The 27,557-nt window shown below is 39.9% G+C and overlaps 1 protein-coding gene and 1 pseudogene across 1 annotated transcript in view; both read left to right on the top strand.

The window, feature by feature from the left end:
- The window catches only part of TIPARP (TCDD inducible poly(ADP-ribose) polymerase), a 90,148-nt gene that overhangs the window by 25,808 nt on the left and 36,783 nt on the right, over positions 1-27,557 (top strand). The window lies entirely within an intron of this gene.
- Positions 3,549-6,265, top strand: LOC129507277 (elongation factor 2-like; annotated as a pseudogene).

The following is a 27,557-nucleotide window of genomic DNA, read 5'->3' on the forward strand; positions in this document are numbered from 1 at the left end:
TCCTTACTCTCCTTTTTTTCCTTTCCCTCTCTCTTCATCTCTTATCTTTGTGCAGATGATGACCTAATATTATTTTCAGCCTAGACCTCTGTAAACTCAGTCCTTCCAGTGCCTAGTGGGCATCCTAATGGCACCTCATATTTCATATACTTAAAAATTTCTTCCTCCTCCTCACCTTTCTATGTGTTAATAGTACCACTATTTCCTTGGCTCCTAAGTTAGAAGTCTTAGAATCATTTTTTTATTCCTCCTTCAGACCTTCTTTCCTCTTTCACCAATATTACTGGATCTTCCTTCTAAATGGCTCTTAACTCTAATTAAGAGTTAGACCACCCCCCACAACCACCACCCTCGTATGACCATTGCCTGCTTGGCCAGAAGTAGCCTGACCTGTTTGATGTTCCCTCCCTGCTTGTAGGCCCTTATCTGAGCCACCCCCCTACCCCATCTCCGCTTCAAAAAGCCCCTGTAGGCTCTGTTCCAGCAAGCATCAACTCACTGATGACCATGCATTTCCAGTGCCAGTTTGGCTTTTTGCTTGTCCCTGCACTGCCCAAGGCTTTCAGTCCTCCTCTTAACTGAATGTCTAGAGGCCACATGGGCCAGACCCACTCATATCAGAGCCTAGGCCCCAGCTCCCATTTCTTGGGGAATGAAGTTTAAGCTTACCTCTTCACCAGCAGCCTGTTTCCATTCTCCCCTCCTAATTCCTAGCTTCAAAGAAAAGAATCATTTTTGAAATGATTTAAGCCTTTAAGCCTTGTCTACCCTACTAAAAAATTAATGGCTCTCTATTTCCTATAGAATGAAGACAAAATTCCTCAGCTTCAAATTCAACTTTGACTGTGGTCTACATTTTTAGCCATAGGATTCCTAGAATAGGCCTAAGACACAAATGCTTAGAGGGGCTGGGAAGGTAATGGGAGTGAATATATGGGTCCTGTATAACACGGTGAGGAGTGGTGGCTACCGTGGCAAACTGGAGGGGCTGCGCCCAGCTGTTTAAAGAGCTAGCTGTTGGCATACAGAAATTTGAGCCTAGGATTGCCAGATGTTCTGAGTATTCCACAGAAACTGGAAATCTGAGGTTTTAGGCCAAATTTCTGGAGTTCATATGTATGTGTGTGTATATATGTACATATATACACACACATACATATACATACACATATCTATACATGGTCTAATACATATATACCATGTATATACCAGTAATACATATTATGCCATATGGTATAAGACTTACATATATATATTTCATGTGAGTGAATACATACACACACACACACATATGTGTGTGTGTGTGTGTATATATATATATAAAATGAATGACTATGGTACAGTGATCTAATACACACACACATACACATATATGAATTAATATGGTACACTGCAAATCATATCTGCAGGCTGGATACAACCACAGAGTTACCAGTTTGGAATTTGGCCTCTATATCTCCCAAACCAGCCAAAATCTCTGAGCGTACACTTGTTAAAACAATAATAATAGCAATAAGCAAGTGTTAGAACAGTGTTACAGATTGAGTTCCAAACTAAGACCTTATCCTTGGTGTAATCAGAAGGAGAATTAGAATGGTGGTAATTTTCTCAGGATGTGACTCAGAGGCATTTGCTGCCCTGTCAACATACAATTTAAAGCCATCCTGTAGCACCAGCAGCAATAGCCCAGTTTATGAAATCACAGACACAGCATTTCCCACCCTGGTATAAGGTATATGAGAAATGCTTGTTGGAGTACATAGATAGCATTTCTAGAGACCTGTAAGTCACCATTCTTCAAAGAGTCTGTGTTCCAAACATTTGTTTTTCAAGGTTTTCTGTTTTCAACATGGTCCCAGAAACAATGATATAAATAGGACCACAGAAGCCATACTGCCAATGGATTACTTTATATTTGCAATGAAAAAGAGTAGCAAAGAAGGTTGTTGCAAATATACTGGTGTGGTGCTTCAATCCCACAAACTTCCTTTGCCCTAGTGGCCCTGGTCAGAAATAAACCTCTAGTAGGCAGGCCTTCAAAGAGGAGCATGGACACAAGGGTGATTGAGAAGAGTGTTTAATAGCATGGTTTCTGAAGTCCCTCTAATCACACACTCTGGACTTTTCATTGGCATTGTCCCAGGAATGGCCTTTCTTTGAGCCTTGGGGGCTTTGGGGTTTGGCTTGAAGTAAAGAAGGGAAGGGCATGAATGTAGGGAATATCCTCCCAGCTGTCCTGGAGCTGAAAGGGGCAACAGGACAAGGCAGTTTTCCTTCTTGACAAGGATGCTAGTGCAATGAGGTTGAGAGTGGGAAGGGAACCACATCAGGAAATGTCTCTTAACTTATTTTTTATTTAGGTCAAGGGTCCCCCTCCACCCCCCACTCCTCCCAGGCCTGTCTCTCCCCAGGAGCAGGCTGGAGACATTGCCTTTACATAGTATTTCACTCCTCCAGAAGTTCAGCAAGTACAGCTGACAGCACCCCAGGGGACTCCTACCATTTCCTCAGTCTCCAGGGAGATGCCTCCTGAATGAAAGGATCTAAAAAGAGACACACACACATTTATATACACGCCTTCCTGTTCTCTCAAGCACCAGAATATTTTCTGCTCTGTGCTCCCACACTCCACAGCCTCATTATCTTCTGAGATTTTTCTCTCCTTCCTCATACCACTGCCTCTGCAACCACCCCCACCACACACACAGTTTCCTCTGTTATCTCTGAAGGCTAGGAGAACTACTGAGAAGAGAGGAATGTTTCTAGAGCTTTATCTTCCTCAGTTCCGCCTCAGCCTCAATGTGTGAATACTAGGAAAGCTGTTCCCGGAAGTGTTGGATGGCATATCGCTCTTTCCCCACCCTGTTCACTACCCCTCAACCCCCACTCCCCATTGATCACTGAGCCTATCACTCATTTCAAAGCTTCTGTTTAAACCTAACTTTCTTCAGTCAAGACAGCCACAAAAACTTCAAGCTCCTTTTCCTCCTTCTCCCTCTCCTACCCTTTGCTCCACTCTCCCATCCCCCTAGTTCGGGAGACTGGGCTGGTTTTTCTATTTTTTCCCATTGATGAGACATAAAGCTAAAAGTAAGACAACACAGGTGTTCTACATTTGTTTGTAAACAATATTTTACCTTTTTTTTTAAAAAAAGATTTTACTTTTTATCCATGAGAGACACAGAAAGATGCAGAGAGAGAGGCAGAGACATAAGCAGAGGGAGAAGCAGGCTCCACGCAGGGACCCCGACATGGGACTCAATCCCGGGTGTCCAGGATCACGCCCTGGGCTGAAGGTGGCGCTAAACCACTGAGCCACTCGGGATGCCCTATTTTACTTTTTTTTTTTTTTTTTAAGATTTTATTTCTTTATTCATGAGAGACACAGAGAGAGGGCAGAGACGGAGGCAGATGGAGAAGCAGGCTCCATGCACGGAGCCCGATGTGGGACTCGATCCCGGGACCCTGGGGTCACGCCCCGGGCCGAAGGCAGCGGCTCAACTGCTGAGCACCCAGGCATCCTTATTACTTTCTAAATAATATACTAAATGACTTTCTTCAACCTCCAAACCTCTCCTCAGGTGAAGCACTTTTAAATATAATGCAGTGGCTCCAGCTGTTAATCTGAAAAGTACAATAAAAACACTACGAGAGCTCTTCTGCCATCATTGGCACTGTCCTCGGCACAACTCGCTCAGTGGCTCTGCCTGAGAGAATCCACCGCCCCCCACCACCTGGCAAACCTCACAGCAGACGGGATCTGGGCCATGATGGACAAGAAGGCCAACATCTGAAACATGTCTATCATTGCCCACGTGGACTACGGCAGATCTATGCTGATGGACTCACTGGCGTGCAAGGTTGGTATCACTGCTTCCGCCTGCGCTGGGGATACCTGCTTCATGGATGCCTGGAAGGGCGAGCAGGAATGCTGCATCACCAAGTCAAGGGCCATCTCTCTCTCCTACGAGCTCTCAGAGAACAACTTGAACTTTATTAAGCAGAGCAAGGATGGCTACAGCTTTCTCATCAACCTCAATTCCCCCTGACATATGGACTTCTCCTAGGAGGTGACTGCCACCCTCCGTGCCACCGGCGGAGCCTTGGTGGTGGTGAACCACGTGTCTTGTGTGTGTGTGTGCACATGGACACAAGCAGACAAAGATGATGCTGTGGCAGGCCATTGCTGATCATAGCAAGCCTGTGCTGATGATGAACAAGGTGGACTGGGCTCTGTTCGAGATGTAACTGGAACCTGAGGAGCTTACCAGCCTTCCGGAACATTGTGGAGTGTCAATATCATTTCCACCCATGGGGAAGGGGAGAGTGGCGCCAAGGGCAACAACATGTTGGGACTGGTGGCTTCGGGTCTGGACTCCATGGTTGGGCCTTCACCTTGAAGCAGTTTGTAGAGACGTATGTGGCCAAATTTGCTGGACGTGATGAAGAAGCTGTGAGGCGACCGGTATTTTGATCCAGGCCCTGGCAAGGATTTGGCAAGTCAGCACGAGGCCTGATGGCAGGAAGGCCCCATGGCTGTCAGCATCTCTCAGGCCCTACCTTCAGGGTGCTTGACGCAACCATGAGCTTTAAGAAAGGGCAGACAGCAGGCTGATTGAAAAGCTAGACAGTGAAGACCAAGACCAAGAAGGCAAACTGCTCTCAAGGCTGTGATGTGCCGCTGGCTTCCTGCCAGGGATGCTCTGCTGCCAATGATCACCATCTATCTGCTCCATCTGCTGTGATCTCCTGCATGAGGGGCCCCTGGCAACGAGGAAGCCTGGGCATTATAAGCTGTGACCCCAAAGGCCCCCATATGATGCACACTTCCAAAATCGTGCCGACCTCTGACAAAGGTCAGTTCTACACCTTCGTCCATGTGTTCTCAGGTCTGATGCTCACTGGCCTGAAGATCAGGATCATGGGGTCCAACTACACCCCTGGGAAGAAGGAGGACCTGTACCTGCAGGCCATCCAGAGAATGATCCTGGTAACTGGCCGTTACGTGGAACCCATTGAAGATGTGCCTTGTGGGAACATGGTGGGTCTGGGAGGCGTGGACCAGTTCCTGGTGGAAGACTAGCACCATCAACACCCTTGCATGCCCACAATGTGCAAGTCATAAGGTTCAGCTTGAGACCCACTGTTGAGGTCACTGTGGAGGCCAAGAATCTGGTGGCCTCCCCTTCCCAAGCTAGTGGAGGGTCTGAAATAGCTGGCCAAGTCAGACCCCATGGTGCAGTGCATCACAAGGAGTCAGGGAGCACACCATTGCAGAGGCTGAGGAGCTACACCGGGAGATCTGTCTGAAGCACCAGGAAGAGGAACACGCATGCATTCCCATCAAGAACTCTGACCCCATAGTCGCCTACTGCAAGACTGTCAGTGAGAAGTCGAATGTGCTGTGCCTGCCCAAGTACCCCAACAAGTGCAATCAGCGGTACATGAAGGCATGGCCCTTCCCTGAGAGCCTGGCCGAGAATATGAACGGGCAGGATGGCCACCCATCAGGAGCTCAAGCAGCAGTCCCACTATCTGGCCGAGAAGTGTGAGTGAGATGTGGCTGAGGCCCATGTGATCCGGTGCTTCAGGCCCAATGGCACCGGCCCCATCGTCCTCACTGACATAACCAAGGGTGTGCAGTACCTCAGTGAGATCAGGATAGCACGGTAGCTGGCTTCCTGTGGACCACCAAAGAGAGGGCTCTGTGTGAGTACATGTGTGGTATGTGCTTCGATGTCCTTGATGTGACCCTGCATGTGGACACCATCTACCTCAGAGGTGGCCAGATCATCCCCGCTGCCCAGCACTGCCTCTACACCAGTGTGCTGACTGCCCAGGCCTGTCCTATGAAGCCTATCTACCTTGTGGAGATTCAGTGTCCAGAAGGAAGTGGTTGGTGGCATCTACAGTGTCCTGAACAGGAAACAGGGTCACATCTTTGAGGAGTCCCAGGTGACTGGCACCCCGTTTATTGTGAAGGCCTAACTGCCCATGAATGAGTCCTTTGGCTTCATAACTGACCTGAGGTCCAGCACTGGTGGTCAGACCTTCCCCCACTGTGTTTTTGACCACTGGCAGATCCTGGTTCAACAACACCAGCCACTCTAGCCAGCTGGTGGCAGAAACAAGCAAGCATAAAGGCCTGAAGGGAGGCATCCTGGCCCTGGACAACTTCCTGGACAAACTGTAGGCAGCCTTCCCTGTAGCCGACCACCCTCGGTGGGACTCAGCATAGCCCCTGCACCCGGCCGATGATCGACCACAGCAACATTCTCCATGACACCTCAAGACTGTTCAGACAGTGACACTCCATCTGACAGGTTCTGGGGCCTGCTCAATGTCATCACTCAATGTGAATACTTGATGCTACTTCTTACAATATTTATTTCAAGATTTCAGAGGGAAGAGAAATGCCCGGGGGGACTTATTTGGCCGGTGGGGATGGAGAAGTGGGATGGAACACTCAACACATTTTTTTTCCATTTCAGAATCTCAAATGTCAGAAAAAATAATAATAATGCATTAAGAGGTTTATTTGGGTAAATGGCGTAGAGGATTTTCCCCCAGAAAGGGGGAAGGAACAAGCAGTAGACCTTTCTCTTTAGAGAAGAGATACCACACATGTTTGCTAGAAGGCAGGAAACTTCATGCAGTGTCACAATGAGCACCTCCAGCTGTGTTAGTGCCACTGGAATAATATATTTGATATGATGGTGACAAAAAACAAAAAGACCAAAAAAAAAAAAACCCACTGTGAAAGTATTCAAAAATCCAGAAACATAGATAAAATTGTGTATTTATTGTACTTGTTTAGATTAACAATTAAGCCCGCTATTTTATTTTATTTTTATTTATTTTTTAAGCCCACTATTTTAAATGGAGAGATTCCTCACCTGAAATGTAGTTGTAGTTCAAAGCAGAAATATGTTTCTTCTGTGCTGACATTACAAATACACTACATATTTCCCTGTGACTTAAAAAATTTAACAAGTGTACAATATGATTAGTACACATTCCCTAGTCTTTGGAGCTAAATGGATTAACAAAAGAGCTATTTATCAACACATAAATCCTCCCATGTGGATGACCATTTCAAATTCAGAGTAAGTTTATAATATATTTATAAACCAAAAATAAAGATGATTTTGAATTTTGCATTTTAATGGAATCCTGGAGACTCCAATGAGAAGCCAAGTAGAAAAAGATCATAGTGTCCTATTTCTCCTTTTCTTTAAAAATGGAATTCCTTTTACATAAATATTCTATCTGTATTACACAATAAATCTAAATAAGTGAGAGAGAACTTGTGCTCAGAATCCTGTCACCTCAGCAAAACTAACTTTTCATTTGACCCTGCTCCCTTCTAATTCTGGTGAATAACTGGAATGAGTGCATTCTCCCATTTTCAGTTAATACTATTTGAGAAGCATGTTCCATGCTGCTATGTAATCTTTCTAATTTGTATTTTAATAGCTACACCATATTTTTAATTATTCCCCAGTTGTTGGGCATTTATTTTGTAATCTTTTCCATAATAATTAATACTGTGGTCAATCTTCATTTATTTAGCTTTTTTTCCTTATGGATTATTTCTTCAGAATACATTCTATGAGGTAGGATTAAATAAAGGTCAAAAGCCCGGATATGAAGAGGTTTTTACTTCACTCAGTGACCAAGGGGCTCTAGGGACTCCACCCATGGCCTCCCACCTTTTCCATAAGAGACAGACAGTTCTCTATCAGAGGTATATCAAGTGGCTACATTCCCCCTCTAGAATACTGGGACAAGCTGAGAGTCCATTTCAGAAAAATACAGGTTTAAATACTATAACCTTAAACCCATATGAGCTTGCTATATGTTGCTACCAAATGATTCTCAACAAAAAGTAAAACCAGCACTTTCAGATTATAACAATTTTGCTGGGGAAAAAAAAAGTGACCAAGGAGTGACATTTAGAATGTTGTATGTCCCATTAATAAATGTAAAATGGTTTTCATTGTTTTAATTTGCATTTCTTTTATAAATTAGTGAGATTGAACCAGTTTTCATATATATGTTTACTAGTGATCTCCTCTTGAATGAAGTGTTTCTTTCCCCAGTTCATTTACTAGTAAGGACTTAATATTTTTGTATATTTTATATAATATAGATTTTAAGCATTTTAAACATGCTAATATTTTCCAGTTTATTTTTAAAATATAATTCTAACATTGTGTTAATAAGCTATAACCACCTCCAATTCTCATAGTATTGCTTCAGAAAGCTTTGGATATAGACTTTGGTTCAAAGGGCAACTTGATTCATATAAATCACTAACATACCTGTTTCCAGAGACAGTAACACAAAATTGTCAAGGGTTGGGATTTTTACAACAAGCCATGATTAAATTATAGAAATATCTTTGGTCAATGCCAAATTTATGTTTTAACTTTTTTTTTCTTGTACCATATAAACAGAATAATCAATGTAGTCTGGGACTTGAGGGAACCTCAATGTAGGTAATGAGGTTGGGGCCTTTGGAACGTGGAGAGAGAGGAGCTGGGCTTTCTTGGGATGACATGAAATAAGGTCATATGGTTTGGAGTGGACAGATGACATAAGGACTGGGAAGAACTAAGTTAAGAGGAGTTTCTCTCTTTTCTGCCTTTCTACATTCTCATCTCCAACCCCTTTCTGATCACCAGATAAGATTTCCATAGGAAGTAGTTTACAAATATTTTTAGTGTCTCCTTTCATTTCCTTCTTCTATTCCTCTTTTCCCAAACTCCCTCACTCCTTCCTTCCTCTTCCTTTTCTTATGGCAGGACAGCACAATTACAGTGGAGTTTGATAAGCTGGATCCAGGTGCTATCATTTGATTTTTTTAAAGATTTATTTATGTTTGTGTGAGAGAGAGAGAGAGAAAGAGAGGGAGAGAGAGAGGAGAGGAGGAGAGAGGAGAGAGAGAGACAGAGAGAAAGCACAAACAAGCATGGGAGGAGCAGAAGGAGAGACTCTTTAGCAGCCTCCACACCAAGTGTGGAGCTCAATGCAGTGCTGCATCTCAAGATGCTGAAATCATGACCTGAGTCAAAATCAAGAGTCAGACACTTAACTATCTGAGCCAATTAGGTGCCTCGCTACCATTTGATTACTTGACTTTTACCAGACTACTTTTTGAATCTCCATTTCCTCTTCTAAAGGGAGACAATAATAGTACCATTTCTAGAAGGCTGTCATGAAGATTAAAGAAGAAAAGTGTTTAAATGCTTAACACAGTATGGTAGACTATTTTATTCACAACTATTTGGTGCTCCCACCAGGGGGAGGATTAGACTCTCCAATCCTACTAATGTCAGCCTTGGCCAGGAGACTTGATTAATCAATGAAATATGAATGGAGCTGACATATGACACTTTGAGGCAGAAAACTTAAGCCAGTACACAGTTTGTCATGTTTTCTTTTCCCTCTGCCATAACAACCAGCAATGTTCCAAAAAGAAACTGTTCTATCACTGAGTCCAAAAGTAAAGAGGACTTAAAATAGTCACGGTCAACATGCAGTGGGCACATAGCATGAGTAAGGAAAAAAAAAAACTTTGTTACAAGTTATAAGCCACTGAGCTTTGAGGGTTGCTTATAATCTAGCCTATATTGATTGATTAAAACAGTATCTGGTATGTTGTAAGAGCTTCTATAACGACTGGTGAGCTGTTAGCCAATGTCCAGTGCTCAGATAGGCATAAAAGACATTCGAGTTCTGACCAGCCAGAATGGAGTGTCCTTGATCACACATAATAACAGTTTCAAAATACATGAAGTGAGAACTAATAGAAATGCAAGGAAAAAAGGACAAATCCACAATTACAGTCAGGTATTTCAATACTTCTGTCTCAATAATCAACTGAACAAATAGACAGAAAATCAATAAGGACAGAATACTTGAACCACCACCAAATTGATCTATTTGACAATTATAGACTATTCCATCCAACAACAGCCAAATACACATTCTTTTCAAGTGCACACAAAGTAATCAGCAAGATAAACTATATTCTGGGCCATTTAACAAATCTTAATTGAAATCATTCAGAGTATATTCTCTGACTCCAGAGGAACTAGAAATCAATAAGAGAAAAATGTCCAGAGAATTCCTAAATATTTGGAAATTACACTACACAATTCTATACCTGTGTACCAACAAAATATTCAGGAAAACTAGAAAACACCTCAAAGAATATGAAAACGAAAACACAACATAGCAAAATTTGTGGGGTGAAGTAAAAACTGTACTAAGAAGATCTATAACTTAAAATCTTATCTTAAAGAAAAAAAATCAAGAATCAAAGCTTTCAACTTAAGAAGCTATAAAAAAAAGAGAATTTAAACCAAAGTAGCAGAAGGAAGAAAGTAGTAAGAGCAAAAATCAATAAAATAAACTAGGCAAAAGAGAAAATGAATGAAACCAAAAGCTAGTTCTTTGAAAAGATCAATGAAATCAATAGACAAGAAGAAAGAAGACACCAATTTTATATATTAAAGAAGGGACATCACTACAGGTTTTATAAATATTAAGAGTATAATGAAGTTTATAATAAATTTATCAATATATTTGACAAATTAAATGAACAAATTCATTAAGAAACACATCAATTCAAGTAGAAAACCTTAGCTTAGCTTCATATCTATTAAAGAAATTAAATTCCTAATATCTATTTTAAAAATTGAAGTCCTAATCTGCGCCCAAGTCTTAGACCCAGAATACTCTACTAGTGAATTTCATCAAATATTTAAGGAACAATATCATCAATTCTAGATAAACTCCTTCAAAAAATAGAGGGGAGGAAGGAATATATATCCACTCATTTTATGAAGCCAGCATCACTAATATCAAAACTTGTTAAAGATCTAAGAAAACCATTGACCAATATCATTCATGAATGTTCATGCAAAGATCCTTAGCAAAATATTAGCAAATTGAATCCAACAGTGTTAAAAATTATACTATATCATGATTCAGTGAGTTTATCCCCAGAAAATAAACTTCAAATCAACCTCAAAAACTGACTAATGTAATTCACCATATTAATAGGATAAAGGAAAACATAATATGATCATCTCAATAGATAAGAAGAGACATTGATAAGTATTTCATTTATAATAAAATCTGTCAGCAATTCATGAGAAGGGAACTTCCTAAAGCTGTAGATGGGGACATCTACAAAAGCCTGCAATTAACATCATACTTAATTGTAAAAGAGTGCATAAGAAAATATGGAAGAAAATCTTTAAATCTGGGATAAGCAAAGTTTCCTAAAAATAAGGGAAAATCATAAAAAGTGATCAATTGAACTTCATAGAAATAAAAAACCTTCTGCTCTGAGATAATATTAAAGAAATAAACAGACAAGCCAGAAATTGGAAGAAAATATTTACAAAATGCACATTTCACAAAAGACAGGTATCCAAGATATATAAAGAAGTCCTATAACTCAATAGTATGAAAATAAAACAGTCCAATGAAACGAGGAGCAAATGATCTGAACAGATACTTGACAAATGAAAATACATAAATGGCCAGTAGACACATGAAAAGATACTCCATATCACTAGTCTCTAGGGAAGTGTAAAGGAGAACCACAGTGGATCACTACTACATATCTATTAGAAAGGCTAAAATTAAAAAGACTGAAACACCAATTGTTGGCAGGGACATGGAGCAACTAGAGCGGTCATACACTGCTGGTGGGAACATGAAATGCTACAATTTTTTTGAAAAATAATTAGGCAGTTTCTTAAAAAGTTAAATATGCACTTACCATACAACCTATGCATCACACTCAGTTATTTAACCAAAACAAATGAAAACTTGTATCACTATATACCTGTACATGAATGTTTGCAACAGCTTTATTCATATAATTCAAAGGTGCAAACAATCCGAATGTCTGTCAACAGATAAGTTGATAAATCACAAGATACCCATATGATAGAATATTATTCAGCTATTTAAAGGAACTACTAACACATGCCACAGTATCAATGGTCAAAAGACACTAGACATAAAAGAGTACATATATATGATTCTATCTATATGTAATTCTAGAAAGGCAAAATCTAATCTATAGTCACAGAAAGCACATTAGGGGTGCCTAAGATTAGGAGTCGTGGGTCAGGGACCTGGACTGAAAATGGGTACCTTACAATATCTTAAGGTGATGAAAATTTGTTTCCTGACTGTGGTTGTACAATGGTTGTATTTACTTATTAAAACACATTAAACCGGGGTGCCTGGGTAGCTCAGCTGGTTAAGCATCTGCCTTCGTCTCAGGTGATGATCCAGGATACTGAGATCAGGGGTCCTGGGATTGAGCCCTAAATCAGGCTCCCTGCTCAGTGGGGCGTCTGCTTCTCCTTCTGCCTCTCCCCCAGGCATGTGCCTGCTCTCTGTTACTCTCAAATAAATAAAATCTTAAAAAAAAAAAACCTCATTAAACCATAGCTTAAATTGGGTGCATTTTATGGAAATTTATCTCCTTAAAAAAGTTACAGATAGTGCTCTAAGGGCACACACTCTGAACCTATCAGCTTGGGTTAGAAATCAGCTCCCATTCTTATTAGCTGTGCGACCTTGGACAATTTACTTAATCTCCCTTTGCCTCTCAGTTTTATCATCTACGGCAATAGGATAGTAACAGCACCTACTTCACAGAATTGTTGTTGGGATTAAATGAGTCAACACAGATAAAGTTCTTAGATCAAATGGCAAGTATTAATATTATTACTGTGATTTTTATTGGTCACCTGACCATTCACAGAAAGGTACAAATATTTGAAAATAGGGCACTCTGTGTTGTTCACTGTTCATCTCCTATATCAAGCACAGGATAATATACATAGTGGGTATTTGATAAATATATATATATTTTTAGTGGATGAACTGTGAATAAATACTGTGTTTCTCTTTGGGGTGATAGAAAAGTTTTGATGATGGTTGCACAACATTGTGAATGTAGTTAATGCCACTGAAATATGGTTAAAATGGCATATTTTATATTATTTATATTTTACCACAATAAAAGAAAAATGTTTATATACCTAATGAAAAAGAACCTACAGCTTTAGATTTCAGCTCTGCAGAGGCTATGTATAACCTCAGAAGAATCACTATAGCTCTTTTGTCTGTGGCTTAAATGTGGAAGAAGACATTCATTTGTAGTGTCCTTTAAGGTGAGGATATTGTGAACATCCTGACAGAAAAAGTAAAAATTTGGATCTACCATGAGGTACATTAATAACCAAATAGTCTTGATATATCAAGCATTTGTCTAGTAAGATAAGATTTCCACCAACTAAGCTACAGCTTACTTCCCACACTAAAGCTATAAAAATATGGGAGATTCAGCACCTGTTAGTAAAATTATGAATTGAAGTATCTTGAGTTCCGGTGTTAAGCTGCTCAATAACATTCTTCTTTAGGACTTATATAACATGATTTGCTTGCATATCTGCAATACTTCTAATAAAAATAACAATTTTGTGGATACGGTCAGTTTTTAGGAAATGTTCTCAAAGTGACAGCTTGAAAACTATCATCAGTTTATTTCAAACCCTTCAAGCACGTGAATGAGTGTTCATTTTATGGCTATAAAACTTTCACATGTTCCTCCTTCCCTTGGTGGAAATTACTTAAGAACTAAAGATGTCCGGCAGCCCCGGTGGCTTAGTGGTTTAGCGCCGCCTTCAGCCCGGGGTGTGATCCTGGAGACCCGGGATCAGGTCTCACATTGGGCTCCCTGCATGGAGCCTGCTTCTTCCTCTGTCTGTGTCTCTGCCTCTCTCTCCCCCTCTCTGTGTCTCTCATGAATAAATAAATATTAAAAAAAAACTAAAGATGTCTAAAATGATTAAAACCCCATAACAAGTACAGAGGAAGAAGTTTTTAGTGGTTAGATTAATTTAGACTAGTATGTAGTAATACTTCCTACCATAAAGACAGAATAAAAAGATACCCAATAGTTTCACTCAAAAGGAAAGTTTTATTCATTTTTTTCCTCCTCATTTTTCTCTCTACTGCTGCATGGTAACCACTGGAGAAAAGAGGAGGCGTGTTAGATTCCACAGTGGCATCTGCACTGACGTCGAGCAGTGCTCTGCGGCTTGCTGTGTATTTTGGCTCTGGTAGACTAGCTAAACTTCCATTACCTTATTATCAAAATACCACAATGATAAGAGTTCCTCTCCCCCAAGGAATATATTTCACTTTACAGTTACTAATCAGCAAAGAGCCACAGGCAGATTTTTTTTTTTTTTAAGAAAAGAGCTAAATGAACCATATGTATTATTTTCTTTACATAGGCTAAGGCTTTGAATAGAATAACAGGTGGGAGTTTGCAAGATATTTTAAATATTTCAAAGAGCCCAGTAAAAATTCTGTCAATACTAAGACAGAGCTTCCTGGTCCTACTTTTGGCTTCCAATTGTCATAGCATGCTGATTAATTAGGGGTTATATGTGTCTAAGTAGGAATGGAGAAGTAAATTATTACATGATAAATATAGTTTACTAAGAGATTTTTTAAAGTAAATATGAGGTCCTTATAGGAAAAGGATAATGAAACAAATCCTTGGTGATTAAAATGATGGGAACCGGGAGCCTATACTAATTATTCGGTAAGTAGTCATCTTTCTATACTGTTGCTGCCTATGTGAGTATTTATTATTTGTGATTTATACCCTACCATTTTCTGAAGACATTTAAATGGTCTCACACTAGCTAAATATTCTTTCAATACTTGGGTTACTTTACTACTTGCCCAATGAGATGATAGAAGCCCTAAGGAAAAGGAGGACCAGTCTTAGATGTCTCTGAACTTCACTGTTTTTCTAAACAGGTGTTTTCTGGCACAGAGTAGGTGGTTTCACCTTGTCCTAGTCTCTGACCAATGGGTCGTTGGAGGAATTTTCTGGTCAGGTCCATGTGTTGCCCTATTTCAGCAAACACTTACCAAGAGCCTACTGTGTGTCAAACCCTGAAACTAGTGTGAAGTGTAATCAGGTGATGGGAACACACATTAAAGGAATTTGTAGAGTGCTCAAGGGAAGGGAACAGTTTATGCAAAAGGCATGAGGCCGGAAGAGCTAGGCTGGTCTGAGGCACCAAAAGGACAGCAGGTTTAGGTTCTGTGGAAGCAGGAGAGCACAGAATGAGATGAGCTTGGAGAGGCTGGCAAAAGCCAAATTATGCATGGCCTTGTAGGTTATAGTAAGAAGCTCTTAAGAGTTTACTCTCTGACTGTTCTGAGAGTAGGGCTGGGGAAAGGGTGGTAAGAAGTGTGTTGGAGAAATGAGTTTGGAGACCAAGTATTGGCTTAGACCAAAGTGGCAGAAGGGGGATGAAGAGAAGTATGTTTGAGATTTACTGTAAAGGTAGGAACCATAGGGTTTACAGATGGACCAGACGCAGGAGATAAGGGAAAGGGAGGTTTCTGGCTTGGACAATTGCATGAAATGGAATGCTCCCTTTACTGAGTTGCAAGATTGGGAAAGAACAGGTTGAGATGGGAGGTCTTGAAAGGGAATCAAGAGTTTGGTTGTGGCTGTATGATGTCTGAAATGCCTGAAAGACATTGAGAGAGATGTCAAGTTAGTAATTACATTTACAAGTCTGGAGCCTATTAGATATATATGGTTGATCAGCATATATTGATGATATTTAAATATATATTACAGGAACTCTGTATTTTAGAGATTCCAAAGGAAAATGTAAGGAGATAGAGAAGATGTAAGGGAAAGGAAGCAGAAAGGATACCAGAATGTGTAATGTACCAGAGATCAAGAGAAAAGAACAGTCAGCTGAGAAGTACGCAGCTCGATGCTACTGAGAAGTGAGCAGGGGGAGAGTAAAGTGACTATCAGACTGGATGACATCAGGGTCACTGGAGGCCTTAAGCAGGCAGTTTCAGGAATGTGAAGGATGCTGAAGATAGACTGGACAGCAGGTGAAATTGAACAGGTGAGTTTGAGACAGTACAAACAAATAACTTTTTGGGGAGTTTAGGAGAACATGCAAAAAGGAAATTCAAGAGAGACAGATTTAAGGGAGGCAGATGGGGCTGAGACAAACTAAATTTTTAGGGATGCTGAGCTTCCGGTAGCTGCAGAGTATCCAAGTGAAAATGCCTTGCAGAAGGCACAATTGACTGGAGAGAGAGTCTTGAAACCATGTATGTGCAAAGCTTGGACAAGAATCACTAGCCCAGATTCCCTTTTAACAAACCCTGTTAAAGGTATGATGTAAAAAATTCAGCACCTAATTCCTCTTCCAAACATTCATCTTGGACTACTCAGCACAGCTGGTAACAACTCTAATCTCTAAGATCTACAAGCCACCTTAGTCCTTTACTTGGCCCCTCGAGGTTTTTCTGTAAACGAAATCTCTAGAGGTAGCATTTCTGGGCTGCAAGGTATACCTTGAACTGACATGTCAGAGGGCAGCTGTGCCCTCATAGGACCGTGGGAAGTTGTAGAAAGCTTACTGAGATATGCTGCCTCTCTTAGTTCCTGCTGTGAGTGGCATGTTCCGTCTGCTGGTTTCTGCAGCCTTTGTTAAATAAATGAGGAGCTTAGTTTCTCCTGAGGTCAGTTAGTGTGACATCTGGGCCATTCTTTCAATATTGGGAAAGGGAGAAGAGCCATGAAGCTCATAGGAGGAGGAGGGGATTTTGAAAGTAGAACCCATTACGTATGACGGCTGAAAAATTTCTTCAGTACTTTGATGAAGACTCATAATTCCTTATGGGAATGTTTTCTTGTGAGCGTAGCATGTACGTGTATCTTATAGGCTTCTTTTCCTCTTTTCAAAAACTTTAATATGCACCTACGTAAATAAGTTCCCATCTTATATGAATTGATTCATTTGTCAATAATAACTGCAGAAGCCAGTGTGTGGCCACACTACTCCAACAAAAACACAAAGTATATTGTGTTTCAGCTTAAATATGTGGAGAAGCAGTAACCTTGTTCTTGTTCTAGTGACATCCATTGACTTACATATGGTTTCTCTGTGTCCTGAGACTGTAAGTTCAATGGAAAGGGGACAGGGATACAACATGGGCAGAATGTAAGAGATGATTTATAGTATATACCAAAAAATAAATGTCTTGTTATATTAGATTCCTAGGGCTGCCATAACAGTGTGTCATAAATGGGTGGCTTAAAACAACAGAAATGTATTGTCTCCCAGTTCTGGAGGCCAGGAGCCCAAAATCAAGGTGTCACCATGGCCTTGCTTCTTCTGAAACTTGTAAGGGAATCCTTCTTTGCCTCTTTCTAGTTGTCCAGAAACCTTTCGCATTCCTTGGTTTATAGCTGTGTAATACTAATCTCTGCTTACATCCTTACATGGCATTCTCTAGGTCTTCAGATGACCATCTTTTTTCTTTTTTTTAAGAACACCAATTATATTTGATTATATAATCAAATATAGCCTACCCTACTCTAGTATGACTTTATCTTAACTAATTACATCTATTTCCAAGTTTTTGTAACACTATTTCCAAATAAGTTTACATCCTAAGGTACTAGAGATTAGGATTGTAACATATTTTTTTAGGAGACACAAGTCAACACTTGACACTTATAACTTTTCACAAGAGAGTGGGAGGGAAGGAAAGAAGGAGGCAGGAAAGAAAAGTGGTAGTTATGGGTAATGGGTTAGGAGGCTACTTGTCCCCATTACTGTTTCCAGACCTCTATGTCCTTACCCCTTTATAACAAAAAATTGCGTCCTAGGGGCCCCTGCTATTTGGATAAAGTACCCTCTCTTCCTTTTTTCTGGTAGATACTGTTATATACTGACCAATTAGTTCTGTCCACTAAATATTGGGCAGGAGTTCTCAAACTCTGTTGTATATTCCAGACCACCTGAGAACTTGGTAAAAATATGTAGAAGCCCAGGTCCTATCCTACTTCAACAGGCCTGTCTCTGTATCTTTTAATGGCTCTCTAGGTGATTCTAATAAACTCTGAAGTTTGAGTATGAATGTCCTTGGGCACATGGCATGTAGTCTTTCTACTCCCATATTTGCCATCCACAAAGGTGACTCATCTAATACTAGGTCTCTTATTTCTTGACCTCCTTCGCCCTCAGTGACCTTCTATTCCACTCCATCACATCCTGCCACTCCCACAGCCACACTCTGGACCTTGCCAGCATTATCTCACTAATCTGGGGTAATCAGTATTACCCGGAATGAGCTGCAACTCTAAAGGGCAGAATTATAAGGTGAGTTCTTTTTTTGCTCCCAATTGCCCTTTCAACCCCCTTTCTAAGCTAGTTCTTGGGGGGGGTGGTTTGGTTGTTTGTTTTTTGTTACTAGAGCAGACCATTAACTTTTCTGGCTTTCAGGTCATAAAATTTCTTCTTGGAACTCTTGGTCACAAGATCAGTCTCAGTGCGATCATTCAAATGTTCAATAGAATTTGAGCTATGTTCAAAGCTAAAGCTCCTCTCCTCGTCTTGTTATTGTCACTCACTGGTAAGCAGGGGGAGAGGAGTACTTAGGGTTGTTTCTCTTTCCTCTCCATCCTCCCCCCAGTTCAGCTGCCTCTGTATCCTCTGGGATTGGATCAAGAGAAGAGGCTGTCAAGGTTTCACTTGGTTGCCACAGATACAGTCCACCATGGCGGCCTTCGGGACAGTAGAACCTTGGTGCTTACTCTTTCCTTTGATGGGCATTTCTGTGAGTTTTGAGGAGTTATTTCCCACTTAGAACACTCCAGTAAGCTCCCGTGATGGACACAATGCCTTTTACCTTCTACTGGCTTCCTACAATTTCTTCCTCAGCACCTGGCCGTCTGGTGCCTACTCCCTCAAGCTAGTCATGGAATCTGGGATAGCTCCAGACTGGTTCCTCCCATAGGCCTGCATTTAGGTGGGGAGAAATACTCACCAACCCTTGCCTAGCTGCTGGTGGATATGAGCTTGCTCCCATACACCCTTACATGCCCCCTACCACCACACCATTCTCCTCGCACACCCTAATTTGGTCAGAGCTTCTCTTACCAGCCCTTACACTCTTCAAACTCAAGGAGTCACAATAGAAGCTCTTCAAATGGCTTCCTTAAAGTATCTCTCTCATGTCATTTGAAAGAGGAGCACCACTGCCTTCACCTAGGAGAAAGTGGAAGTAAAAACCAAGGTACTCCAAAAATTCTCCAAAGAACACTTGGCTTTCAGTTTTTCAATTCCAGTGCTTGCACACACTCCAGGTGAGTGATGGATTAAGGGTCATAAGACCAGTCTGACCATCTCTTTGCAGGTCCCACAGAGGCAATATAACGCCTCATTATGGCACCTATTGTTTTCTTCTCAGTCTTTAGGGCCTCAGCCAAAACTAAAACAGAAAGAGTTCCAATTAAACATCCTGTTTACACAGAACACTGCTCCCTAATTTAGAAAATGGCCAGTTTGCTTGTTAAACAATTCTCCCTAGGACCATTACGTGACCTTAAGGGGACCCTTCTTCGATTCATGGTCCCCTTTACTTTCTCTCATCACTAGCAATCTCCTGCTTCCCTCACTGCCTGGTTAGATTTCACAGTCTATTATACTTTCAGTAATTCTCTTGCCGATACCAAAATTTCCTTTGTCTCTTTATCATTTCATAACATCAGTCTGGAAAAATTTCAATCTTGGATGAACTCAAAAGCTCATATCCTCCACATCTGCACCCAGGCAACTGTGCACCACAACTGAGAAACACAAAAGGGCTAGTTGATATGACTATAATTTCCAGGTCACTAGCTCTTAGCCCTCAACACAACACTGCCAACAATTCTATTATATTTCTTTGGCCAACTGGCTCTCTTTCTGTCTGTAAGGGACATTTCATGTGTTCCCCACTATACTCAACCTTTAATCCCCTACTCTAGTGCTCACTTTCTGTTGGTCTGTTTTTATTGTCTGTTGTTTCTATAGGTTTTTTATTGTCTTGTCTCCTCATGACGTGTTTCCTTTCTCCCTCCAACTTTTATTATGGTAAGTTTAAAACTTACAGAAAAGCTGCAAGAATAAGTACAATGGGTACCTCTATATGGAGATCCACACACATATCTTGGTATACAAACACATACACAGGCAGTTACATATGGCATGATTCAAATTTCTATTGCCATAGTATGCTAACTATAATTGTATAAATACAATTTCACTGCCAGAGCGTCAATCTTCAAATCACCCTATAATTAACAAAAGCCCATCATGATCAGTAACAGTGTCCAATCATAACACTTCTTTCAAAATTTGTCAATGACTGGTCACCGCACATGTTATTCAGTTCAAGCATAACAAAGCATACAATTGAGTTGCCTCCTTTTCTCCCAGTGATCAACTCTCATGACACTTTTTAAAAAAGATTTATTTATTTCAGAGAGGGGGGCAGAAAGAGAGGGAGAGAATCTCAAGAAGACTCTGCACTGAGTGCACAGTCGATGGGGAAGCTCCATCACATGACCTCAAGATCATGACCTGAGCTGAAATCAAGAGTTGGACAGTTAACCAATGGAGTCTCATATGATACTTTATAAAAATAATATTTGAAAGAGAAAATTGGTCAAAGGAGATGAAAGTGTAGGAAAGAAAAGTGGTAACAATGAAAGTGAAATTTGAATCAAACACAAATAGAGTTACAGAAGAGATAACTGGGAATACTGACACTGCTACCATTAGAAACACTCCAGATATGCAGCCAGAGAAACTTACTAAATGCAGAGTTACCAAGATTAAGGAGGAAAGTGGTTGTGATGAAAAGATAAAAAATGTCTACGAGGAAGTGACATTGGCAGAAAATTCACATTAAAAGAACTTTTGAAAAAATAAAATAAAAGAACTTTTGAAGATTTCACAACATTGTAAATGAAAATGATAATGATTCAAGCTGATCCAAACTTAGGAGTATGACAATTTGCAAAGGTACAGAGAAGATGCTTCACTGTAAGAGTTATACGATCAGAGGAACCATACACACTACTTTAAGTTTTTCAGAAAGAAATATAATACTTCAATCCTCAATTTCTCTAATGTTTTACATTCTAGTGTACCAAATAAAAATTACTTTTACTATTTTTTTTATTTCCCTACATTTATAACTGACCATCATAATGTTTTGACAAAAATGTTTAAAGGTCATGAAACAATGGTAATTTCTCCCACTGATTATGAAAATAATTTTGCACAATTTCACTTTACATGGTCATTTGAGTGCTTCACTACAATGCAAAGTGAGGACTATATATATATATATATTTTTTTTCCCTGAACCGTTTGAAAAGACTCTATAGTTATCATGATGCTTCACCCTCTAAATAGTTCAACATGTATCTTTCTCTTAAGAACAGGGACATTTAGGACACTTGGGTAGCTCAGCGGTTGGGCCCCCACCTTCGGCTCAGCAGTGTCAGTATTTTCTAATCGTTGACCCATGATGAGTCCTGAGACAGAGTCCCACATCACGCTTCCTGCATGGAGCCTGCTTCTCTCTCTGCCTGTGTCTCTGCCTCTCTCTCTGTGTCTCTCATGAATAAATAGATAAAATCTTTATATATATATAAAAAAAGAACAGGGACATTCTTCTACATAATCACAATACCTATCTCGCTCCCAAAAAAACATTGATACCATAATATGTCTAATATTCAGTACATATTCAAATATCCCCAATTATCTGAATGATATCCTTTATAATGTTTTACTAATATCCAGAATCTACATAAAGATCAGGCATTCCCTTTAATCTAGAATAGTTCCACTGCTTTTTTTTCCTTTTTCTCTCATGCTATTGATACTTTTTTGAAGTGTTCTATAAAATGTCCCACTATTTGGATTTGTCTGATTGTTCTCTCATGCTTATATTAAAAATCGGTGTTCTAGAACTTGTTTCTTCCACCTGCCTGACTCCTACTCCCCAGACAGAAATCAGGTAGCTATGGTATGTTATTGTGAAATTTCTATAATGTTCTTCTCTTCATTTTATTCTTTGCTCTCTCTCCTTAACCAGTCAACAAGTAACCAACTGATCATCTTCTTTGCAAAAAACAAAAAACAAACAAAAACAAAAACAAATAACTTTACAACCAAATCCCTTGACCCTCTCATACTTTCTTAAGAATGACTGAAATTCATCATCCATTTCTTCACTCGGTTATTTCCAGGACAGTCCATCTTTTTACTTGTTGGGTGCTTAAATGCCCTCATGTTCTCTATCCCAATCCAAATCTACTCTCAAGACTCAAAATACTTAAACTAAAATTGAAATGACTACCATCAGCTTAAAAAGACACATCTCCCAGGGGAAGATTTGCCTTTGAGCAAAGCTCTGTGAAGATGTGTGCCCAGTGCCCATCCAGTTCCCAAGGCATAAGAGACTCTGACATTTTGTTGAAGTGAATTGACCTATACATAGCTCAGTGGGCAAAATTTCCTAAAGATTTCCAAACCAAACTGTCTTAATTAAAGCACTGCTTTCAGACTTACAACTGTTTCTGCTGATAATAGTTTATACAGGAGAGTGCTAGAGTCTTGGAGGACCAGGTAGGAATTTGAAAAAAATCTTTGAAATATTGTTGCTTTAATCTTGACCAATAAAATAGCTCCTTACAACATGCCTTATCTGCAATCACACTTCAGTAGAAGCTTGCTAAATTAAAAAACATATACACCCACATGTATTTTAAAGAATACTACATGGATGATGGTTTTTCCTCCTCTTTTCACCATATCAGAAGGTGTAAAATGTCTGTTAATGGTCATTTTAAGCGTGACCATTTGGTTAAGGTGTTGTGTGTCAGATTTCTCTATTGTCAGATCACCTCTTTCCTTTTGTTATTAATAGTGTATAAGGAGATATTTGGAGACTATGTGAACATGCTATTTTCTAATCGTTGACCCATGATGAGTGGTCAGTGGTGTTACTATCCATTAATAATTATTTTCTTATCAATTATTATTTTGGTGGTTACAAAATGATTTTTAAAAAAGATTTATTGAGAGAGTGCATGAGTGGGGGGCAGGTGGGAGGCAGAGAAAGGATCTCAAGCAAACTTCCCACTGAGCATAGAGCCTGATGTGAGGACCATGAGATCATGACCTGAGCCAAAATCAAGTCTTGGGTGCTTAACTAACTGAGCCACCCAAGCACCCCACAAAATGATGTTTTAATGTTATCAATCCAAATACATTTATTCACTGGCATTCCTCTGTAAAAATGAGTTTTCCCTCCCTTCTTGTACCTTTGCCCTTTGAGTATTTTTATCAACTCATGGATTCTTTATCATTCAGTATGTTATAATGAATTGCCATCCTTATTTTTATCATTCAAACTGTCCTATTTGGGCCAGCAGGAGAACCTTTAATCTGGCTTGTGTCCTTTGACATTCCCCATCAGTTTGGGAATGCTTATCTGGTTATTTTTAATTGAGTGTCAGATATTGCATTTAGATAACTGTAAAAGTAGTTTGAGGCCTAGAATAATTATCTTTCTCCAAGGAGGATTTATATTTGCTTCTGGCAAAAGGTTAAGGCCACTAGCAATCCTAGATCACCTTAATCCAATTGGAGGACCTGAGAGGATTTGAAGCTGGGAGGGCCGAGTCTATTTCTGGTCCCAACTTATAGCCTGTTATCACTCCCCTTGATCTTCCTCAAACTTCAACTTTTATACTTCTTGCCCTCTTAGTCTTAAAAGTTCTATTCAGCTTCTTAGCCCCCTCTTTGGGATAAATGGCTCTAAATGTTTTGCTCACCTCTCTGGGTTTCCTTCTCTCAGATCTTGTTACCTTCATTCTTCATGTTAGCTCCTAGGACGATTTTAAAAATATTTTGTTCAACTTTTGTGGGTTTTCTCAGTAAGAATATGAGCCTGAATTACCTAATCTATTACTGGAAGTGAAAGTTCCCCTTACCTCAGAGTTGACGTTTAAAAATAAAAATATAGTCATGTCATTTTCCTAATTAAAGCAGTTTCAATGACTGCCTATTTTTCTTTCTTTCTTTCTTTTTTTTTTTTTTTCCATAGATTCACAATCCCAAGATCAAGAGTCACACGCTCCACCAACTGAGCCAGTCAGGCTTCCCTGCCTATTTGTCTTCAGAATCCTTAATTAGGCCTGAAGGTCTATATCCCCAAATCATCTCCAGCCATTCTCCCTCTCACTTTCTACTTTCCAGACCCACTCACTGGCTTTTCTCTGCATGCCACACCTTCACAATTCTGGCTTTGCACATGTGGTTCCCATCCCTTGATCATTGTTAATTGCTCCCACCCATCTCCCTCTGATCTAGTTAATGCTTAATCATCAGAGTTCAGCCAAATGTTTCCTCACCAAAGAAGGTCTTCCTAGTTCCCTCAGACTAGGTTGGTCTCTGTCACGGCACCCTGCTCTTCTTCACCAAAGCACTCACTGAAGTGTGTGATTACATGTTGATTTGAGTAAAAATTGTTTTAGCATCTGGAAGGATGCTAAATGAAGGCAGGGATCCCACTCATTTTGCTAACCATTGCATGTCCAGCAACTACTTATAGCAAGTATTCAATAAAATAGAGGAATGAATAAAAATGATCAATCAACAAGTCCTTTTCTGGGCCACTCATCTATGCAATTAGCCCATTTATTTCCACCACCAGGACTGCACCTAGGGTTTTGGTGATGTAGCTAAAATTTCCTGGCTTTTAACTTTGAAGTCTGATTTTTAAAAAAAGTTTCAGTTTCCATTTTTCTTATGGTCTCATTGATTTCATTTCAAAAGAACATTATTTTTGACCAAAGAAACATTTTTCAGTGACTTCACAAAACTTTAAAACCAAGGGGTTACCTTGGCTTCAATGTAAACATACTTATCATTGAGAACAAGTCATTCAGATGCTTGATCTCCAATTTAGCTAACTCTTCAGAAAATGAAATATAAGAGTTTCAGGCAGGTGATGAAGTCAAAATAGTACAGCAAATAATACTGCAAATATTTTCTTTTGCTTAATATAGATTTTCCTGGTAGAGTAAATTTTCATCTGCTTTGCATTTGAAAATAAAAGACAGCTGCCTCTTTAGAGGCCTGTAGGCAAGAAGTCAATAAATAATGGGAACTCTAAGTGATAATACAGGATTTTTGTTTTAAAGGTAGATTTATGCTTACTTTGCGAGAAACTTGCATGAGCCTTCACTGATATTTTATTTTCAAATTTTACTATGCTTGACTTGGAGTTGGCTATTTTTCCCCTCTAAACCCATAAAACATACAAATGTCAACTGTTTCATTTCTTTAGCCTCAAAGTAATTTCTTATTCAGTCAGCCTCCCTGAATGGGATCTTCACTGACAAAACCGGGTAATAGGAACTGTAAATTAGCTTAGGTTTATAGGAATTACAGTTTATCTCTCCCAGAGAACCACCACTGGACAACACCTTACTTCCAAGCTTTGTGAAAATAAATCTCCCTCTTCTGCAAATGCAGAACACAGTCCAATACTTTTTTTTTTTTTAAAGATAGACTATTAAGCCCTTCTAATTAACCTTCATGTCAAATGAAGGAACCAATGTGTTTGCTCTATAGCTTTAGAAATGGGGATATCCTTAGATACAGTAGCAAGCAGTGCTAGCTTCTACTCTTAGTTTTCGTCTTCATTATCCAACTGCCTACTAACCATCTCCACTTGAATATCTATCATATTTCAATCTTCACATATCCAAAACTACATTGTTTCCCCTTGCTCCCAAAAGCCTGCTTCCCACAATCTGCACCATCTCAATGAATGACAACTACATTCTTCTAACTGCTCAAGCTACAAAGTGAGGGGTCATTCCTGGCTCTTCAGTTTCCCTCATACCCCATACCCAATTCAACAGCAAATCCTCTCAGCTCTACCCTCAACATGTGTCCAGAATCTGACGAGATCGGGTGCTTTCAGGGTGGTATGGCCGTAGATGTGTCCAAAATCTAATCACATCTCATCACTGCCACAGTTACACTTGTCCAGCCACAATACTTTCTTCCCTAGACTATTAACTAATCTTCCTGCTTTCACTCTTCCCACTCTACAAGGTTCTTCTACACATAGCAGCCAGAATTATTATTTTAAAATGTAAATTATAATTTCTATGTCAAGGTAGAATCCAAAGTCTTTACCATGGGCCTAAAAGGTATGAAATTTGGCCACTCCTTTGACCTCTTCAGCAGAACTCTCTTTTGTTCATTCCACTCCAGTCAAACTGGCTTTTGTGATTTTCCTCTATCATGCCAAATTTACCTCGACCTCAGAGCCTCTGTATATGCTGTTCTGTTTACCCGGAATGTTCTTCCCCTAATATTCTCACCGCTAGCTCCTATATCTTCCTCAAGCTTCTGCTAAAATATTTCCATTTAGGAAATGTCTTTCCTGCACAGCACATTGTTTTTAAAAAGCACCTCATTCCCTTAATCACAGTTTTTTTAAACACCTTGGCCAGAGTGACTATATATTTCAGGGCAGTCCTGGTTTCATCTGCATTGTCCTGACATAATTATAGATAATTATTCTCAAAGTGTTCTTATTTGATAAATTATGTGACTGTATACCCTTACCATGTCTTCGTCTTACAGCTTTCATCATCACCTGATACTACTTCTCTATCTCTTACCATTAGAATGTTGATAAGAGTTAACCATTTTATTCTCTGCTATATCCCTAGCACTTAGAAGTGCCTAGAACACATACCCAAATATGTGGTGAATGAATAAATGAACAAATGAATAAATGAGCTGGGGTCATTAACTTCTTAAGTTAAGTGCTCTTCTGGGAATTTAGGGAGGAAAAGATAAGACACAGTTCCTATCCCATGCACAAGTTCCACCTGAGAGATTCTGATTTGACTGGTCTTGTGTAGAGACTAGAAATGTCTATTTTTAAAGCTACTCAAGTAATTAATTGTCACATATAGGTCAACCTGAAATCCTATGGTCTGGGAGCTATCTACCTAGTGGAGGAGTCAGATGAAAGGCAGGTAGGACGGGCAGCCCCCGGGGGGCTAAGTGGTTTAGCGCTGCCTTTAGCCCAGGGAGCAGGCTCCCTGCATGGAGCCTGCTCCTCCCTCTGCCTGTGTCTCTGCCTCTCTCTCTCTCTCTCTCTCTCTCTGTGTCTCTCATGAATAAATAAATAAAATCTTTAAAAAAAAAAAAAAAGAAAAGGCAGGTAGGAATCAAAACCATCTCTCCTCAGCAAATGGCTAGGATAATCCAGTATGCCAAAACCACCATTTTAAGTTTAGACGTCAACATGAAAATTTATACTATGTACATGACACTTCCCGGTGTACCTGGCCAGGGCTACTGATGAATTAAATTCCTAAATTCCATTTTTTGTTACTGAGGAAAGTCTTGACTATTGGCTTTACAGAGCCACAAATTTGAGTGGCAAAAAAGGAAACTATGGATGGCCTAGCATGTCTCATGATAGTGTGAGTGAGGACAGGGAAGTTGTCCCACAGAGAACCAATTCCAGAACTCGATGAAAATGAGTACTTGGGCGGATCCCTGGGTGGCGCAGCG

The sequence above is a fragment of the Nyctereutes procyonoides genome, unplaced genomic scaffold (genome assembly GCF_905146905.1).
Source record: "Nyctereutes procyonoides isolate TBG_1078 unplaced genomic scaffold, NYPRO_anot_genome, whole genome shotgun sequence".
Classification (NCBI taxonomy): domain Eukaryota; kingdom Metazoa; phylum Chordata; class Mammalia; order Carnivora; family Canidae; genus Nyctereutes; species Nyctereutes procyonoides.